General features: G+C 35.2%; 1 long non-coding RNA gene and 1 other non-coding gene across 2 annotated transcripts in view; one reads left to right on the forward strand and one right to left on the reverse strand.

Moving 5' to 3' along the window:
- LOC134730443 (uncharacterized) overlaps nucleotides 1-15612 on the forward strand; it is a 400466-nt gene that overhangs the window by 166009 nt on the left and 218845 nt on the right. The gene's annotated exons all lie outside the window — the stretch shown is intronic.
- On the reverse strand, nucleotides 13061-13167 carry LOC112439934 (U6 spliceosomal RNA). Its single transcript, XR_003028154.1, has one exon. It is a non-coding gene; the product is annotated as a U6 spliceosomal RNA (small nuclear RNA).

Here is a 15612-nt window from a genome sequence, read left to right on the forward strand (position 1 = left end):
ATTCTCCTTTCTCAGCCTCAGGAGTAGCTGGGACTGCAGGCACCCGCCAACACGCCCGGGTAATTTTTTTGTTTTGTTTTGTATTTTTAGTAGAGAAGGGGTTTCACCGCGTTAGCCAGGATGGTCTCCATCTCCTGACCTCGTTATCCGCCCTCCTCGGCCTCTCAAAGTGCTGGGATTAGAAGCGTGAGCCACCGCGCCTGGTCAGATATTTTTCTTGATGTAAACTAAAGAGTTAAATTTCTGACTCATAGTGTTTGTATAAGTTCACCGAACAGTAGGTACTGACAAAAATTTCCACACTGATTACTTCATTCTACATTTCCAACAGCAGAATATAACAGTTACGTTTTGTTAGACATTCTCTTAAGCACTTAGTTCTATTGTCGTATTTTTCATTATAGATGTTTTGCATCATGAGTTATGATAGGTACCACATATAAGGTTTAATTTATTTTTTCCTGGTGGCTAATGGAGTTGAGTAACTTTTCATGTTTCTAGTGAGCCTTTTGAAGCCCTGTTCTATAAAGTGTCATTTCAAATTTTTTACCAATTTTTATATGATTTTTTTCCTCTTCTGCTAGATTGGTAAAACTTTTTTGTGTATATGTTGTATGTGAATGCTTTATCAAATATATATGTTACAAATATCTCCTCTCTTTGAATGGTGTCTTTAAGGCAAACCAATTCTTAATCTGAATATAGTTCACTATTCATGTTTTTCCTGTAGAAATAACAGTTATTTGTGTTCTATTAAAAATATTTGCCTATTTTACTTTAACTCATCAAAGGCAATATTCATGGATCCATATAGTTAAAAAAATTATTATGCTTTATATGACTTTAAAGCAGAAATTGCAGTTTGGTGGTGATGTCAAGCTTCTTTATAAAACAACACTCATTAGTTCCCTATCACTTACTAATTTCAAATTTTGAGCTAAGCATAGCAACACAACGCTTTATCTTTAAAAAGTTCGAGAAAGTATTTCTTCCCTTTGATATAGTATTATAGTATATATTTCAAATTAGCCAACCAATGATTTTGTTGATTTTTTTTTTTTTTTTTTTTTTTTTTTTGAGACGGAGTCTGGCTCTGTCGCCCAGGCTGGAGTGCAGTGGCGCGATCTCAGCTCAAGGCAAGCTCTGCCGCCACGCCATTCTCCTGCCTCAGCCTCTTGAGTAGCTGGGATTACAGGCACCCACCACCACGCCCGGCTAATTTTTTGTATTTTTAGAAGAGACGGGGTTTCACCGTGTTAGCCAGGATGGTCTCGATCTCCTGACCTCGTGATCCACCTGCCTCGGCCTCCCAAAGTGCTAGGATTACAGGCGTGAGCCACCACGCCCAGCCCCAATGATTTTTTAATGTGTAACATTAGAATGAAAAGTGAAGAAAGCGTTCAGAGAAATTAGAAGTGAGATGTTTACTTTCTATTCTATTTTACACCAGAATTTTTGTGTTGCCTTCTTAAAATGTCTCAGTGTTTTTGCCTTTCAGTTTCCCATCAACAACCAAAGGAGCTAAGCTAGTTAACTTCACCTCCACACAAGTTTGATCAGATTGACTAGTTAGTAGACACAAAGCTCCCCGTGTCTTCTATAGTATGTGATGTTTTACTGAATTTTGAGAAATGCAATTAGGAGCCAGTGTGGTTAATTTAAAAATATCCCACAGTAGCTCTAATGTTAAACTAAAGAGGTAATCTTAAAATCATGTGCTTGTAAAGTCACATATGTAGTCCAATAATGCAATATAGCCCCTTAAGCTTGTGCTTTTAGCAAGCTTGACCTTAGAAAGTAAGTCATTGTTGTGAAAACTTGTGTATTTAAATGAATATGTATGTGAGTGTATTTATTTTTCAAAAAAGTCCATAAACATCCACTTTTGAGAGTATATGATTCATGCCATATACGTTACAAGCAATTGTCCTTGAAGAATTGTTCTTATAAAAATAATGTAAAAAATTGCACTGAGTAAATATGACATGCTCTTAGTTGTTGGAGGCTGTTTATGATCACTGTCCTGCTGATACGATTCTTTTTCCATTTATACTCTCAGACTGAACCATTTTTGTAGAGTGATAAATATTGAGATACCAAATAGCACTTCTTAATTGAATCTCCAGTATTTTAATATTTCAGCTTTGTGAGTTTCTGGTAACTAAAAGCAGTGTATTTCCCAACAGTAACTATTATTAAACCCTTTGTTATATATTAAGTTTAAAGCAAATTATTAAATTGGAAAATGTGGAGTATCCACTGATGCTGCTCAGATAATTCCCTTTCTCTGTACTTCATTTATCAGTCTATGAGGATTAACACTGAAATATATGGAGAGACAACAAAGGTAAGGAGGGAAAGTAGTGACTCAGCCTGTTCCTAGCTTTGTTTATCTTAGGCCCATGTATTTGGTTTTAAAATATTAATAATAAACACATGTATGATAGTAAAGTAAGACTTTAAAGTTGAGGACTCTGGGAGTAGGATTCATGGACATTCTGCAACTTTTATGTAAGTCCAAAAGTATGCTTAAATTTAGAAAGATATATTACAAAAATTAAAAGTATCATCAAAGACTATCTCTTGTAAAAAGTCATTGTGTAAAATTAAGATTCCATGGCTGAAGTTGTGCAATGATATGGGGAATGGAAGGGCTGGGGATGTTATCAGAAAACATGATGAAAATTATCTGAAAACAACTTATGTGGACCTTTTCAATTCTCAAGTTAGAATATTCTATAGGTGAAAGAAATGCTAAGAGAAAAAAAACAGAATGATTTCCCTCATGCATGTGGTTCATTTGCTGCTGATAGGATTTATTGTATTCATCTTTTTTTCATAAATGTATAAAATGTATGTTGAACTCTTACTGAGCATTTTGTGCAAGCAAGCCAATGGTTAGATAAACCAAGCCCATACCTGCTTTAAGGAACGTAAAACTAATGGGAACCTAGGAAACCATAAAATAAGCATGTAACCACAGGCAAATTTGCATCATGGTGTGTATGAGAAAAATGTATTCAGGGAAATAAAAATGTATAGGTGGTGTAGAAGACATGGAGTTTTTCCTATTATAGTAAATCATAAAATTTCCTTTGAGGAAGGTTAATAAGGATCTTTTGTGTTACAGACAGCTTTGCTCAATGGTGTGGAAAGAGCTGAAAGTGGACTTCCAAGGTGCCTCAATCCATAAAGGGCTGGCCCCAAAAAGAGTAAAGAAAAAAATATCCTCTCAGTCAGCAGAACATTGAGCAGTTCATTTCACTGCCTCCCTCTCTCACCCCCCTTTTTTTTAAGACAGTCTGAATATATGCTATAAAATAGTAATATCTTGGTAATAATTTAAAAAATAGTCTGGAACTAAATATGGTAGATTTTGAAAAAAGATATGTGGGTGGCCCTCTTGAAATTGATCCACAGTCTTAAAAATGTATGCCAGTGTAAACTAGTGATACTTCATATCACTTTCAGGGGAGGAGTCCTGCTCCTCCAGGAGCCACAGTCCCAAGGATGTCAGTCTACTCTATGGTTCAAAGTAACCAAGGAAGACACCACTCACACAGGCATTGAATGGAAAGGGATTGGTTGGAACAACATTTTACTTAAAGATGATCAGATCAAGATTAGCTACAATGGTATCTGTTGGTTTCCCATGGCCAGTGGGTCTCATTCCACAGCTCACATAGAATGATAGTCTCCATGCACTGCCTCATTCTGCAGTTGAAGGACACTATCCCCTCTGGTCCAGAATGGTTGTAGTAGTGGGGTTGGCCAGGAGCCATATGGCACACATGCTTAAGCAGAACAAAAGATACACATTTAGTCTGAAACAGGAAGAGATATTCCCACACATATACTCAACACAAGATATGAGAGCTCTTTTTTACTATGTAAGAATGTTCCAGGTTCAAGGCCCATTCTCATGTGTCCCAGCAGGGGTCGATTATCACTGCCTAAGTGACTGCCTATCTGACATTCATGTAAATGCTTTCCAAAGTCCTTACTGCAGAAGAGGTTCTTTATAATTTGTCTTATGTATATCAGTCAGCTTCTTTCTTTCACAATCTAAGGGGTTACTCAAAGGGCTGATGAACTGTGTGGACAGGTTTGCTGAAGGACTGTACATGGGCTCAATGTTTTGTACTTTCCTCCATAAAATTTGGCCTGTGAATTTCCTATTCTAGGTGCCTATTATGGAATGCACTGTAAGATAACAGGGGTTAGTCACCTTCTTGAAAGCAGCGGGTAGATGACATTGGGTAAATTACATTATAGAAGTAGGGAATGAGGGGGTGAAAAATTGATCTGTATCACTGGATAATACATATATTGTAGATTTAATTTTCTTAGTTTCATATGTTGCTACTTGCAGTCCCACCATCTGAGGCATTCCACATATAAACAAAGGGTAGAATTCATAATGAAAAATGTAAAGCAATATGCTGGTTCTCATGGGTTAAATGGCCTTACTATTTTATGTCACAAACCAAAAGCAGCTGGATGTACAGAATGATAAGTGGTCTTCTGAAAACTTGGATGTAGTGGCATCTAAAGGAAACATATCTTTCAAGGTGAAAAGTGTTAAGAGTGGTGACTGTCTGAGTTATTGGCAACGAATCTGTACGGGTCTGCAGCAACCTCAATTCTTGCCTCCTCAGAAGAAAGAAATTGAGAGGCATAAGGCAGAAAAAGAGTCCAAAGCAAGTTTCTGAGCAGGCATGGACGTTTATTAAAAAGCTTTAGGGCAGGAATGAAAGAAAACAAAGTACCTACTTAGAAGGGACCCAAATGTGCAACTTGGAGGTCAAGTGCCCCATTTATCCTTGAACCTAAGACTTTATATGCTGGCCTACTTCCGGCATCTCAAGCACTTTTCCCTTAATTCTGCCCTTAGGGTGAGCCGCTGGCATGTGTGGTGCCCTCCTTGCGCTCGGGAGGTGAGCATGCACAGTGTGTATAAGAAGTTATACCCATGCTCACTGGAGGCTTTCTTCCTTTATCTGGTGGAATGCCCCTGGAAGTTCATGCTCTGCCATTTTGTCTCTTAATGCTCATGCTCAGGCTCACTTGCCCTGAGATCTTATTGGAAGTTGCTGATTACCAATTTCAAGTGTTTTTATCTTTTGGGAAACTGCCCCTTCGTGGCACTGGCTGCCACCAATGATCATTTTAGTGTGACAACTGCCAGACCATCAAGAAACGGTCTCTCCCTGGTGCCAGCTGGGACCAACTATCATTTTAGAGAGGCAAAACAACAACTGCTGAACCATCACCTGCTGGTCACCTGACATTCCTGGAGGTGGGGGCGGGAGGGGCCCCCTCCTGCCCGGCTCCTGTCTGACTAGCTCCTAACATAACACAAGTACTGCCCTGCAGGAAATTTCTTATACTCTTAAGTCAATATATTGTTTAATTACTTTCATCACCAGAATGCAAGGAGACCGGAAGGAAGAGGATGGCACTACTCATAATTATACTTCGTGACCTACTAGCACATTTGGGCATATTTCTCATTCTCATGAGGCCTGCTTATTTAGATTTTTTAAAATATCAAAACCAGAATTTGGTAGATGGATAACAGCAGATATTGCTGCATGTTTTTGCTGCCTTTTGTTGTTGTTTGTTGTAGTTGTTGTTGCTTGGTTGTTTTATTTTTATTTTTACTGGAGAAGCCTTCATGCCAACAGAAAACCATTCAAAAATAGGTCATAGGCTGGGCATGGTGGCTCATGCCTATAATCCCAGCACTTTGGGAGACCAAGGCAGGCGGATCACCTGAGGTTGGGAGTTTGAGACCAGCCTGGCCAACATGGAGAAACCCCTTCTCTCCTAAAAATACAAAATTTGCTGAGCGTAGTAGCACATGCCCATAATCCCACCTATTCGGGAGTCTAAGGCAGGAGAATCACTTGAACACGGGAGGTGCAGATTGCAGTGAGCCGAGAGTGCACCATTGTACTCCAGCCTGGGTGACAAGAGCGAAACATTACCCTCTGCTTCATAAATCTATAAACTTTACCAAATATGCTCTATCAGAATTCAATTAGAATCCATGGTAGGAAGTCTATTTTTGCATGTAAAAGGTGTGGTCATAATGTTCGTAAAATTTAAATTATCAGTAAACGAAATTAATCTCAGCTCAGAAAAGCTAGGTTGAATTGGAGTCATTTCACGAACTGAAAAATTATGAATCCATAAGCCACACGGTATGTATGAGTTAACAACATGTTTAAGTGAAGTCTTTTTCAGTAATAATATACACCCTCAAGTAGGGCCATTGGTACTCAATGGGCCTCAATCGTTCCTTAATTAAGGCATTTTCAAACTTAATTTGGACTCATGTAGATGAATTTGGCATTGTAGGAAATCTTTCTGAGAGTGGCATGAGAAATTGAATCTCCAGCCAAGAAAGGAAAAACCTCTGTGATAGGTAATTAAAGAGTGAACCCGACAATGAGTTGAAGGATAAGAGACGGTGGATCAGATAGCCTTTCTGTGCCAAGTCCTGCATGAACATATGCATGTCAACACACTGTTCTGTCTATTAAGCACTAAAGCCCAACATGCCTCTGACAGCAAGAATGGAGGCCAGGCTTTTCTCTATAAATAAAGTCCACAGAGCATAATGGAGAGCGAGACTCATGCCTAATAGCATAAAAAGTTCAGGCAATTTCAGAATAGTTACAAACTGAAATGTCTGGATCGTCTAGCAACTTGGATAGTGTGAATTTGGGCTGATGACACTGAATGGGTAGACATGTCAGGGGAAGAATGCAGAGTCCTTCATTTAAAATTATGTAGATCTAATTATGGTTTATCCAGAGATATATAAAGAGTGAAGATTCCATAGTGCTTGGTAATAAGTAGTGTTCTGTTGAGCTCATGTTTTATTGTCTTTTCTAGCTTTTTTCTGTCTCACATCTATTTTCATGACATAAGGAAAGCTATGATTAAGATATTTTTAAATTTTATTATTTTAATTTATTATTCCCACACTTATGTATACACCCAATACTCTCGCTCTCTGTGCGTGTGTTTGTATGTGTGTGTGTTTGTGTGTGTGTGTGTATCCAATTGATACTGGTAAGTTCACTTCTGAATGGAATGCTTACTGTTTAGGGAAAGCTGTTTGAAAATACATAGTAACAGCCTGAAAAGAATAACCAAAATATTTTGATTTAACAATATATACTTCAAAAACTTTGCATGAGTTAGCAAGTTTCCTCCTTGTAACAAGCCTGTGAAATAGGAACTATTTTATTCCCATTTTATAGTAAAGATAAAGAAAAGTTGAGCTGTTTGTCCAAGCTCACACACTTAGCTGGTGGAGACAGAGTAAGGAATGACACCCTCCAGCTGATTCCTTAGTGTGAATTTAACCTCCATGCTATACAGCTTTATGAATTTTGCAATAAACATTCACTTTTAGAAATCTTTCTTACATTGAAATTCATTATAATATTAATTACATGGGATATATTTATGATGTGATATATACTATTACCTCAAACAGAAACAAATCCTGGAGATATATAAACTGTGGCTGTTGCTGGGTGAGAGTATTATGGTGAATTTATTCTTTGTACTTTTGTGCACTTTCTGTGTCTTCTCTGATACACATATATTATTTCATAAGGAACAAAACACAAAAATGCTTTTACCTATTGCTTTATGGCTTAGTTCAGTCTAGCTAAAATATTAATTACCTTTGATGGTTGTACAGAGGATGGTGGGAACTTTTGACATCTTCTGTTGTTTTTAAGTAGCTTTATGATACCAATAACAAAATGACTTATGTAACTAGCTTCTTAATAAATGCTAGTGAAAGGGATAATTTTGCTGTAATAGATAACTGTGGCCAGCTGTACACTGTTTATTTTCAAGGTGAACCACATTGTGTAAGCCCAACTTGCCTAGTTGGTGAAAACATTATAAGGATAGAGATATTCTGTTTGGGAGTGACTGTCATCAACCAGTTAAGAGACAGTCCTGAGGTTGTATTTGTAAGTATGATAATAACTTGAGTTTTTATCAAATAACAAATGCAGTGTTTTCGCTTCCATGATTTATTTTCCTGATAACCTTATTAACATTTTTCATTCAGAAACAGAATTTGCAAGCACACTATATTTTGTAAGTTTTCCAGATTCTTATATTCTATTAATTATTGTGAACTAATACTGTGCTATGTGATTCCATGAATAAAACATGCTTTAGGATAACTTAAAAGGATAAATTATGAGGGAATTTAAGTTGACTTGTTCAAAATTAGGTGCATAACACTCATCGTGTTTCAGTCCCTATATCTACTCAGCATATGTGTAAATAATAATCTAAAGACAGTTCTAATCCTTTCTAGGAAACATTGCACTAGAAGTTTTATCGAAAAGCATATACTACATGTGTTAATAAACGTGTTTTAGTTTTAATTGAATTCTAACGAAGTAAATATTGTTAAAATATACAGATAATTATAATGAAATAGAATTTGTAGCTTTCAAATTATAATTACAAAAACATCAAAAAATGTTATTAAATTGAACTAAGCTTAATTTTTCTTTCACCTAGAAAGTAACTAGTGACAAATGCATTCCATAAAAGTACACTCTGCCTTGAGAAATTTCAAGAGTTCTACTAAATGTCTGTCATACATAAAAAATATTTATTGAGGCCGGGCGCAGTGGCTCACACCTGTAATCCCAGCACTTTGGGAGGCCAAGGCGGGCGGATCACGAGATCAGGAGATGGAGACCATCCTGGCTAACACGGTGAAAACCCGTCTCTACTAAAAATACAAAAACAAAATTAGCCGAGCATGGTGGCGGGCGCCTGTAGTCCCAGCTACTCTGGAGGCTGAGGTGGGAGAATGGCATGAACCCAGGAGGTGGAGCTTGCAGTGAGCCGAAATAGCGCCACTGAACTCCAGCCTGGGTGATAGAGCGAGACTCTGTCTCAAAAAAAGAAAAAAAAAATTATTGAATGAGTAGAGTATTCTTTATGTATTTTATATATACATATTTTTACTCTGTTTTATTTTATATCATCCTAATGTCTTACAAAGAATCTTTATGCATCAAGCATGATTATGCATATTGCCATACTCTTGGGAAGATATTTTATTGTTTGAATTCCCCTTATCATGTGAGTTAGGAAGGTCCTGGTTCATAGCTCCCTGCATTTCCCCAAAAAGCAAATTTTGAAATTTGGCAAAAATAAAAAAAGATACTTAAAAATGGAGTTTAAAAATGATTGTTTTTTGCTGCCATATTCCTGAAAATATTAGGTATAATTAAACATCAATCTTCAGCCATGTCCTAGAAAAGAGAAAAAAAAATACCCAGTATTTCATGGCTTTTTTTTTCATTATTTATAATTGATTTATTTATTCAACTAAAAAAGAATTAAGTACTTACTGTGTAGTAGGCCAAATACTACATGTAGAAGACAAATCAGGATCCAAAATATGCAAACCTCTTATGTTGGTTCTTTGGCTTGGAGATGTGCTATTTTTAAATTGTTTCTTCTTTTATATATAGATTTATTTTAAAAATAATATAGTTATGGTTTATATGTGATTAAAAAATAGTTTCTAAATTTTATTTCTTTGTAAAGTCTTTACTTTCACTTAAATATTTAAAATGCCTAGAAAAACTCTTGGTAGAAATATTTCAGCATGTTAAATATATCATTATGTTAAAAATTATATATCTGTTGCTACTTTATCAAAAAATTTTATCTTAATTGGGGTTTGTGTTTTATCAAAATGTCTTTTAACATTTAAGCATCTGGGCAAATATTTATTTTATAAGGTATGACTATTAAACCATACTTTTATTTTCTTCTCTAAGCCCCTCTCAAGACTGCTATGTTGGCCAATGTATTCACCAATTAATTTTTTTTTGAGATGGAGTCTCTGTCGGTTGCCTGGCTGGAGTGTAGTGGCACGATCTCGGCTCACTGCCACCTCCGTCTCCCAGGTTCAAATGATTCTTCTGCCTCAGCCTCCAGACTAGCTGGGACTACAGGCATGCACCACCTCTCCCAGCTAATTTTTGTATTTTTTTTAGTACAGACAGGGGTTTCACCATGTTGGCCAGGATGGTCTTGATCTCTTGACCTCATGATCTGCCTGCCTCAGCCTCCCAAAATGCTGGGATTACAGGTGTGAGCCACCGTGCCTGGTCCCCCAGTTAAATATTTATTACAGGCCTATTTTGTTTTTGTTATTGTTGCTGATGCTGTTGTTTTATTATGCTTTAGCCTCTAATTTTAGGAACTTTTATTAAAGAAGAAAAATTCTTTCAAAATATTTCAATTTCAATAATGAATTAGTTAGCCATTGATGTAAAACAAAGTCTCCTAAATATCAGTAACTTAAAACAATTCCTAACAATTACATGTAAGTCAAAAGATCACATGCACAGCTTCTGAAAATTTCTGCTCAGTTCTCTTAGAAGCTGGCAATTAGCTGTGGGTCATGTAAGTGGTCTTGTTGATTTTGTCTGGACTCTGTTAAATTTTGTGTTGGCAAGCTGGCTGATCTAGAAGAATCCCAATTGAGACTGCTGGATTCTTCACATAATGCCAGACAGAATACTTTCCAGTTCATCTGTATATTCGTATGAACAAAACAGTTACAGTTTTTCTTTCTTTGGGCACTGAGTTTCAGAAGATTTGCTATGCAGCAACCACTGCACCAGAAATTGGTCTAGTGTGGGATGCTGCCATAACAAAAATCTAAAATATTTGGCATTCACTTCATAACTTTTAGTGGACAGAAGCTGAGAAAATGCAGCAAAGTCTGTCAGTAGTGAAGACTGTAAAATGGCAAGGGAATGTTATTGGAGGATGATAAAATGGTAACCTCTGGTATGCTGTAGCAAAGCAACTGGCACAACTACAACCAGAAAAGTTGAAAAATGGAAACTATATGTAATGAACATTTGAGTTTAACTATGGGGATGCCCATGTAAAATATTTAAAGTGTCAGCTAATTGCTCCTAGCTGTGTCTGATAATTGCAAGAAAGAGATGAGCCTGAAGATGATGGGCAGTTTGTACTTACAATGTAAAAAAAATATAAAGAGGTCAGGTCTTATTAGGTTCGAAGATAGCTTCTCATTTGCAGCTTCTCAATCCCCCCTCAAGGGCAGAAAATATTTCTTAACATTTAATTTGAAAATCACTTAACATAGTACCTTGTGTATATAGTAATAGAACCTCAGTTAGTAATTTTTAAAGAAATTAATGTAATGAGGCAGACTTCAGTTTTTTAACTCCAAAAGGTGACAATGGAAGCATGACTGGATGAGAATTTTTTTAAGTCTCTTCAAATATGTGAGACATAATTCTAGCTTGTGAATGCAAAGATGTCTTGGCTTTTCATTTTGGCTTTGTCTCTTCTGGAGCTTCATTCATTCACTCATTCATGCATTTTTTCAATAGACATTTATTAGGACATTCTAGTATAAAGTGGTCAGGATAGAAAAACATGTAAAATTCAACAGCTTGGTATTATGCCTAGTGCATTCTAAAAGAGAGAGAGACAATCATGCTGTAAGAGCTGAGACAGAAAATTGAATGTCTAGCTGTGCTTCTGAGTGTCAGAGTAGAGCTAAATCATACATTCAGTGCAATCACTGAATACCCGAAAGAAGGCCATGTCAAGCTAGAATACTGTGTGAGTTTTTATCTTAAACTTTTATTCAACTTTGCCTTAGAATCCATAAATGTACAAGTTGACTTTGCTATAAATATAATTTTTAAAATTAAAAAAATAATTGTGACCTTTTTTAAGGCATAGCAGTGTGCAAAAAACATGCAGAAAAAAATTTTACTTTGGGAATAAATAAATATGTCAGACACGAAGTAATATGTGTGTTTAATTTTGTAGCATGTAGTAACATGCAGAAAGTAGAGCATAAATATTTGTTAGTTACTATAATTACCATTTTATACGTTAGAAAGCTGAAGGAGAGAGAAGATAAGCATATAGTAGAAGAAAGTAGAATACAAGATAGAGTCTGGATTTAAACTGGCAGTAAGATTCAGGAATCTTCTCAGATGATATAAAGCTAAACTATTTTTTTATTGATCAACATAGTGTATTCATCCTGTATGTAATAAAAACCTATTCAAGATTTTGAGCTGGGATAGAACACAATTGCATTTGCATTTAGAGCAGCTGAAAGATAAGAAAATCAATGAGACTAATTATGCAAAGTTAAAGAACGCAAACATGAGAATTTGTATTGTCAAAGACAGATTTCACATACTTTTCTTCCTTTTTTTTTTTTTTTTTAAGAGCATTGACAATTTGGGCAGTAAACAAAGATTTCTAGTCACAGGCTTCTATAAGACAGGTACAGACTAGCACCACTCCCCAAATAGTGAAGCACAAGAGGGCAAAGAGTTATGAAGAAAAGAAGGGCTCAGTTTTGGAGATGTTGCATTTGAAGACTGCAAGTACCAGACCGCGATTGAAGGAAAGACAAAAATGCAGAGACATCAGCTTGGCATGCAACCACTTTGGCTCTAGTAGCATTTCATGCTATGTAAGAGGTAAAATGAGAGGCCAACTGAAACCACATATGTCTACACTTTAAAATATAGGGTGAATGAGAAGTAAAATATATCTCCTTTCAAAATCTCAAGCCATGTGTTTAGATTAAAATGATGATCTATTGTTAGTGACACAAAGTAAATGACAGAATAAAATAATTCTCTTAGGAGAGAGAAAAAAAAAACCTATACATCAAACATTGTTTTTCTAAAAATAAATTTAAACCATAATGTCCAGCCAACCAAAATAATGAGGACCATTAGACTACATGTCAACATAAATAGGAAACAAAAGACAGGATAAACAATAGAAGAATTCAACAGGAGAATTTTTACATTTATCAGACACATACTACAAAACAATCATGCTTTTATTTAGAGTGAGGTAGAAGCCAAACTGTAAAATTTTGGCAGAAACCTGGAAACTATGAAAATTGACAAAGACTTTGAAAAAAATAGAAAATATGCATCATTGGGAAATTACCTAAAATTTAAGGAAAATAAAAAGAACCATCTTCATAAATTTGTGTGTCATCTTCGTGCAGCAGGTCAGTTAATCTTCCCTGTACATTGCAAATTTTATTGTATGTGCTGTCAAAGCAAGTACAAGAGAACAATCTTAACATTAATAGAGAGAAAAAAAGCAAACAGATTAACTTCACAGGAACAAGTCACTGAAAGCTGATTTTTCAGCAGCAACAATGGAAGCCTTGGAAGAGTTAAACATCTTCCATTTGTTGACGTAACATAATAGCCAATTAAAAATTCTGTGCTCACTAAATTTATTCAAGACTATCTTGAAATAAAGGCATTTTTCTGACTTGTGAAATAGAGTTGTGCCGTTGTACTTACACAATCCTGGAATTTTCTTTGAGTAAAGTGTTTAATAAAAATGTTAATTTCTGTTACATATAAAGTAATTTTTAGATTATTTTTTCTTGTACCTATTTTGGTAAATTTTAACTTTCAACTAATTTGTAAATTTCATCTGAATTTTCAAATTTATTGGCAAAAGATTATTTATAATATTCTTCAATGTTCTTTCATTAACTGTAAAATCTATATGGATATCTCCTATTTTGTTCAGGATATTGATAATTTGTTTTCTCTTGTTTCTAGATCAGTTTTGAGAGGTTTTGTCATATCATTTTACAGCTGCAAAATTTTATTTTACTGATATTCTCTACAGTAAATTTGTTTTCTAGCTCAATGCTTTCTCATTTTAAAATTTTTTCCTGCTTTCTGTTTTTCTTCAAATTTAAACTTCTCATCTTATTTCTGGCTTTTAAGCTGACATTATTGATATTCAAGCTTCACTTTTTTCTAACATAGGCACTTAAAGCCACAAATTTCTATCATTTATTTCTTTACTTAAAATAAAGATATATTAGGTACATACAAAATTTGATTATGTCTTCTTGTTGAAATGACCATTTTAAAATTATGAATAGTTCTCTTTAAAGTTTATCACATTTATTTTTCTGAAGGACCACTTTGTCTTTTTTGTAATAAAGCCATGTCACTTGGTTTGTATATGTTTGCTTTGAACCTAGAGCATTGCCTTATTTAACATGTATTCTTCAAGCAGTATGTAGTTGCATTTATTTATAATTCAGTCTCATAATCTACTATGTTTTGCTTGAAGTAGTACTGAATCTATTTACGTTTAATTCAATTATTTGTATATTTTTGTTTAGGTCTGCTATTTTATTACTTGTTTTCTCCATGTTCTGTTTTCGTCCTCTGTCGTTGATGCTCTTGTTTTTAGGTGTTGTTTTGTTGTATTTCTCCTTTCCTATCATTTTTTATTTCACTTTCTGCATTAATCAGGTTTTGGTTATTCAATTTTCTCCTTTACTAATATTTGTCATAATTTTTAGTATCACTATATTTAGCAAATACCTTGTAAATTACCAAATGCATCTGTATCTAATTTATGTATCTTAAATGTATTCTCTTATTATATTAAAAAATACAACAATTTCCATTTATTTCTCAATGTTGCTATTTTTGTCATTTTACTTCTAAACATATTATCAACTCCACAAGATATTGCTATTGTTTTGTTTATTTGTTTTTTTGAGATGGAGTCTTAGATCTAGCTTTGTCACTCAGGATGGAGAGCAGTGGCATGATCTGGGCCCACTGCAACCTCTGCCTCCTGGGTTCAAACTAATTTTCTGCCTTGCCTCCTGAGTAGCTGGGATTACAGGCATGAACCACCTCACCCAATTAATTTTTGTATTTTTAATAGAGATGGGGTTTCACCATGTTGGCCATGCTGGTCTTGAACTCCTGACATTAAGTAATCCACCCACCTTGGCATCCCAAAGTGCTGGGATTAAAGGTGTGAGCCATTGCACCCAGCCTTGCTGTTGTTTAAAATGTAAACAGCTTATGTATTTTGATATTTACTTCATTATTTTATCCTTTCCAGAGTGGTGTATTTCTTTTTGCCTCTCCATTCTTACATTAAATCATTCTTTTTTAACTTGACAAACATGTTTAATATTTCTTATAAAGGAAGAATGCTGTTTAATAATTTTCTCAGCTTTGTTAGAAAGTATTCTTACTTTAATTTTTGGAGATAATTCAAAATAATTTGTGAAGATATAATTCTATTTTTTGTGTGTGTCTTTCATAGTTTCCATTAAAAGTTAATGATTCTTGCTGTTTTCTCCAGCTGCTTTTAGAGATTTTCTCATTGTCTTTGATGTTTGTTAGTATTATAATTAATATTCATTTTGTTTGTAATTGTGATTGATATGGTTTGGCTCTGTGTCTCATCACCCAAATCTTACCTGGAATTGTAATCCCCACGTTTAGAGGGAGGGAAGTGATTGGATTATGGGTGCAGTTTCACTTATGCTGTTCTCTTAATAGTGAGTGAATTCTCAGAACTGATGGTTTTAGAAATGGTAGCTTTTCCTGTGCTCTCACAGGCTCTCTTTCTCTCCTGCGCCTGTTAAGACATACCTGCTTCCCCTTTCCCCATTATTGTAAGTTTCCTGAGGCCTCCCTAGCCTTGTGGAATTGTGAGTCAATTAAACCT

Source organism: Pan paniscus, chromosome 4 (genome assembly GCF_029289425.2).
Source record: "Pan paniscus chromosome 4, NHGRI_mPanPan1-v2.0_pri, whole genome shotgun sequence".
Taxonomy (NCBI): domain Eukaryota; kingdom Metazoa; phylum Chordata; class Mammalia; order Primates; family Hominidae; genus Pan; species Pan paniscus.